At 38.3% G+C, this 5,898-nt stretch overlaps 1 non-coding gene across 1 annotated transcript; it reads right to left on the bottom strand.

The window, feature by feature from the left end:
* Nucleotides 1-3,306: 3,306 nt before the first annotated feature.
* Nucleotides 3,307-3,413, bottom strand: LOC121231176 (small nucleolar RNA R71). The gene has a single exon (XR_005929243.1). It is a non-coding gene; the product is annotated as a small nucleolar RNA R71 (small nucleolar RNA).
* Between the last annotated feature and the right edge of the window lie 2,485 nt (nucleotides 3,414-5,898).

Below are 5,898 nucleotides of genomic sequence, written 5' to 3'. Positions count from 1 at the left end.
ACCCAATCTGGATACTCAACCTCCCTAATAAAACTTGCTGACAATAGTTTAGCTACCACTTGCCTCATAACTTCTACCACTTGCAGAGTGAACTTTCTATTTTTCTGCTTAACCAATTTTACTTCTGAGAGTATATTCAGTTTGTGGACAATCACCTGAAAGTCCAACCCTAGCATATCTACTGCTGACCAGGAAAACATATCCAAATTTTCTTTTAGATACTTAACAAAATGCTCTTTTCTTCAGGATCTAGCGCTGATGAAATTTTTATCCTTTATACATTATCATAAAATGCTCTTTTCTTGCCTCTCTCTTCATCTCTTACATCCAAGCTACCCAAGTCTAAGGCTTGAATAGCTAACTTTTACCTTGGCCACGGGCTATCATGCTTGCTTCATAGAGAACACATGGCATTGCTTCGCTATTCACTAGTCAAAATGCATGAACTCAATCCCTGTATTTTGATCTTCATACAAAACATTGCCACCACTATCTTTGTTGCTCTCATTATCGAACACCCAAAAATGGCTTTATATGCCATATAGTGGTCCATGACAAAAAACTGGAAACACTTCGTAGTAGTATGCTCACAATCCTCTAAGGTGACTGGTAGAGTGATAGAACCTGTCATCTCAATTAGATGGTTTGCAAAACCATACAGTGGGCTAGCCTTGGTCAAAACTTGTTCTTTCAACCCCATATTTTGATACGCTTCTTAGGTTAGAACCTTCACGGTACTTTCATTGTCAACCAATATTCTTCTAACTTCAAAACTCATGATCATTACTGACACAACCATCGGGTCATTGCCTTATTCGTCACATACCAGCTCATGATCATCATTACCAAACTCAAGGCTCCATCTACCTCACCAACACTACCTTTTAGGCATATTTACTGACATGACACTCCTCATATAGGCCTTCTCCTTTGCATTGGAATTTACCCAGTCCTCATTAGTGCCCACAATCATATGAAAGATGCCCTTGACCTTTTGCTTACCCTTGGGATCACCTCGTGAACTCTGAACCTATTGAGAAGTGCCTTGGTCCACAAATTTGGCGACCTCCCCATTCCTCACTCACTGCCTCTTCAATGGCATCCTTTAGGGTAAAATAGTATTCAATCTTGTCCCCACATCATCGTGGAAAGCACACATATCCTTTGAATTTGACCTCCTCATACTGTGCTTCATGTGAGATGGTTTAAACAGGATACCTAAACTTTTCACCTAGTTTAGAATGCAAGAACGAGTAGCGTTCAAACTTGCCTTGAGGGATGTACTTTCAAGTCTGGTCGGGCTAAGAACCCTAAGGGGCCCTTGGAGAATTACCTTCTGATAAACTGTAATTGATACATATTTTTATCCCATGCTTAGCACATTTTATGGATGATTTTTTCCTTAAAATTGGTGAATTTGATGCTCCTAATGCCTTAATTTCATGTTTTATACTTAGGTGAGCATAAGAGAGTGAAAGGAACGAGAAACGGGCCAAAAATGAAGAAAATGGGCCAATGTACAAAATCAACACGGCCTGGACCTCCTCACACGGGTAGACCACAAGGCCGTGTCGATTTGGAAAAGTCGAAAGCACGACTCACACGGGTGGACCACATGCCCGTGCCTATTTAACAGGCTTGACCACGGCCTTAAGCAATCGCACACGGGCATGTTCCTGTCGAGCCTAAGTTTAGTCCAATTCAGAAAAGGCCAATTTTCAAGGTTCTTAGGCATTCTAAAACCTATAAATACACCCTAGAGGAGGAGGAAAAGGACACACACATAAGAGGAAGCAGGGAACTACTCAAGGAAAGCCGATTGATCCATCTTAGAACCCGGATTCATCATCAAGACTGAAGATCTCCCCTCAATTTCCCTTCAGGAGTTTTGGGTTTTTCTTTATCTTTTGTATTAATTATTCTTCTAATATGTTTACCTTTTTAGTTATGAACTAAAACCCCTAAATACCTAAGGGGAATGAAACCTAAGACAGATCTTGTTATTATCATCTGAATTGTATGATAAATATTTGACTTGTTCTTAATTATGTGTTCTTAATTCTTGTTTTGATATTCTGGGATATTGATTCAAGTTAAGCTCTTATTCAGAGGAGGAATAGACCCTGTCTAAGAGTACATTTGTCATAATTAAGCGGAGTTGATTGCGCGCCTAGAGATAGGGTGACAAGATTTTACAGGATTAGGGTGAAACCTAATAAGGGGATCAATAGATCGAGTTAATGCAACCCTAGGGAGTTAGTTAGAAAGAGATTTCAATTATTCAACCTAGGGTTAGACGTTGTTAGTCTCGAGAGGGATAATAATGTAACTTAAGGATTTTTACGGATCAAGTCAAATGAATAAATCGTCCGATTCAGAGTCAAATAACAATTGAAGTCTAGGTGTATTTTTCCTTAGGTATTGTCTTAATTCAATCGTTTTTCCAAAAGTAATTCCCTAATTCCATTTTCTGTGAATTCTTAGTTTAGTTAATTAGTTAGTTAAAACAAACCCTATTATTCCTAGGCTAGATAATAAAAAGATAGTCATTACTAGTACTTTTAGTTCCTTTGGGTTCGACAATCCGGTCTTGCTAAAGCCATACTAAGGTTCGATAGGTACACTTGCCTTCACCGTGATAATAGTTAGTTTCAAGAATGATTCATTATAAATATTTAAAACCTGTCACGAATATCACGTATCAAGTTTTTGGCGCCGTTGTCGGGGAACTAAGATATTAGGAACACTCGATTTTTATTACTTTAGCCATTTACTTTTACTACAATTTAAATTTTATTCTAATTTTTATTACTAATTCTTCTTTTTCCCTTTTTCTGTCAAGTTCTTATAGTTTATGACTAGAAGAAACCCGTCAGGACCATTACTTTTTGACAGTGAGATAGATCGCACAGTTCACAGAAACCAAAGAGAAATAAGGCGAAGCTTAAGATACACAGAGAACGAGCAAGAGAATGATATTCAAACCCCAACCGAGGAGATGGCTGAAAACTAAGACAATCAGCTACCTCCTGTGATACCCGTTGAACTAGCAAATCAACAGTTTGTTCAGTTTGATGGTTTGCAGACGAGGATCCCAACGCTCACTTGGCAAATTTCTTAAAATTTTGCGATACCTTTAAAATTAATGGCGTGTCTGATGACGCCATTTGCCTTCGGTTGTTTCCCTTTTTGTTAAGGAATAAAGCTAAACAATGGTTGAACTCGTTACCACGAGGGTCAATCACTACTTGGGAACAAATGACCGAAAAATTTTTATTAAAATATTTTCCACCGGCTAAAACAGCCAAATTATGTAATGATATCTCTTCTTTTGTGCAGATGGATTTAAAAACACTCTACGATGCATGGGAGAGATCCAAGAACCTTTTAAGAAGGTGCCCTCACCATGGGTTACCTCTTTGGCTACAGGTTCAAATGTTCCATAATGACCTGAATCCTTCGACTCAGAAGATGACTGATGCAGCTGCTGGAGGAACTATCAATAATAAGACACCTGAAGTGGCTTACGAATTTATTGAAGAGATGTCACTGAATAACTATCAGTGGCAAGTTATGAGAACAAAGCTGACGAAAGCAGTCGGTGTTTTCAACCTCAACGTGGTTACTATGCTATCTAACCAAGTAGAACTCTTAAATAAAAAGATTGACGGTTTGTATGGTTCTACTCAGGTACATCCAGTGATGAGGTGTGATTCGAATGGAGGAGGAGCATGCACAGAATATCAACCCTTCAACCCTAGCATCAAGGAGGAACAAGTCCAATATATGGGTAACAATAACTCTAGATCCCAAAATAACCCATATAGTAACAATTATAATACAGGTTGGAGGAACCATCCCAATTTCTCGTATGGCGATCAAGGAAATCAAAGGCCACAACATCTTCTGGGTTTTCAACAACCACCATACCAGTAGGAGAAAAAGCCGAAGCTTGAGGAGATGCTAACCAAATTCGTCTCGGTGTCAGAGACTCGTTTTTAGAATACCGAGACGGCACTCAAAAATCAACAAGCATCGATCCAAGGGCTCGAAACTCAAATTAGACAGCTGGCTAAGATGATTTCCGAAAGAGCACCAGGAAACCTACCTAGTAACACCGAACCCAATCCAGAAGCACATATAAAAGCAGTTACACTAAGGAGTGGGAAAGTGTTAGCTGAATCGAAAAAGAAGCCATAACAAGAAGCTGACAGAAGCGAAGAAGAGGAGGTAAAACCCGAAAGCAATGACAATCCAATACTGAAGGAATATAAACCACCAGTTCCATACCTAGAAAAGTTGAAGAAAGACCTCATGGATGCACAATTTGGTAAATTCCTTGAACTTTTTAAACAACTACATATTAACTTACCTTTTGTTGAAGCTATATCGCAGATGCCTACATACCCAAAATTTTTAAAGTAGCTCCTAACAAACAAAAGAAAGTTTGAAGACTTATCTATAGTGGAACTTAATGAGGAATGCTCGACTATGCTCCAAAACAACCTGCCAACCAAACTAAAAGATCCAGGATGTTTTACTATACCCTGCTTAATTGGTAGTTTTAACATTGATAAGGCACTAGCTGATTTAGGTGCTAGCATTAATTTGATGCCATATAAAATGTTTAAACAACTTGGTCTTGGGGAACTTAAACCCACTAGGATGAGTATTCAACTAGCTGATAGATCTGTTAAATATCCCAGGGGTATTATAGAGGACATACTTGTAAAACTAGATAAATTTATATTCCCTATTGACTTCGTTGTGCTTGATATGGATGAAGATGTTGAAGTGCCTTTAATCTTAGGGTGTCCATTTTTAGCCACTGCTAGGGCTGTTATTGATGTAGGTGATGGTAAAATGGTACTTAGAGTAGGTGACGATGAAATTGTTTTTAAAATTTATGATGCCATGAGATTTTCTAGGGAACAGGATGACTCATATGATTTTATTGACTCTATTGATCATGCTGCTCAAGATTCTTTTCAGGAAATCATACATAAGGACACGTTGGAACTGTGCCATGCCCAAGGAGAGGAGATAGATGACGATGATTCCGAGACAGGTAAAATAAAAGCTAAACTGAACTTCAATGAATCTTTCCAAAGACAAGCAGAATATGAGGACATTAAAGGGAACGATGATTTTTAGCAAAAACCCTCTATTGAAGAACCTCCCAAATTGGAACTCAAACAATTACCAAACCACTTGGAATACGCATTCCTTGGAAATAATTCTACATTACTAGTTATTATTGCATCTAAATTGCAACCCAAGGAGAAAGAGGAATTAATCCAAGTATTAAAAGAACATAAAAAGTTCATAGCTTGGAAAATTTCTGACATTAAAGGGATCAGCCCTTCTTTTTGCACCCATAAAATTTTAATGGAAGATGAATATAAACCATGTGTGCAAGCTCAAAGACGACTGAACCCCAACATAAAGGAATTTGTTAAAGCCAAGGTAATTAAACTTCTAGATGCTGGAATTATTTATCCTATTTCTGACAGTTCTTGGGTAAGTCCAGTGCAGGTTGTTCTTGATAAATGAGGCATGACTGTGGTAGCCAATAAGAAGAATGAACTAATTCCAACTAGGACAGTCACAGGTTGGAGAGTTTGCATTGACTATAGGAAGCTAAATGATGCCACGAGGAAAGATCACTTCCCCTTACCATTCATTGACCAAATGTTAGAAAGACTATCAGGGCACATGTACTATTGCTTCTTAGACGGACTATCTGGCTATTTTCAAATCCCAATAGCTCCTAAAGATCAGGAAAAAAAGACATTCACATGTCCATATGGTACATTTGCTTATCGAAGAATGCCCTTTGGATTATGTAATGCTCCTGTTATGTTCCAGCGCTGCATGATGGCCATCTTTGACGAACTC

Source organism: Gossypium hirsutum, chromosome A06 (assembly GCF_007990345.1).
Source record: "Gossypium hirsutum isolate 1008001.06 chromosome A06, Gossypium_hirsutum_v2.1, whole genome shotgun sequence".
Classification (NCBI taxonomy): domain Eukaryota; kingdom Viridiplantae; phylum Streptophyta; class Magnoliopsida; order Malvales; family Malvaceae; genus Gossypium; species Gossypium hirsutum.
The sequence above is the reverse complement of the archived record's forward strand: the minus strand, read 5'-3'. Positions and strand labels throughout refer to the sequence as shown.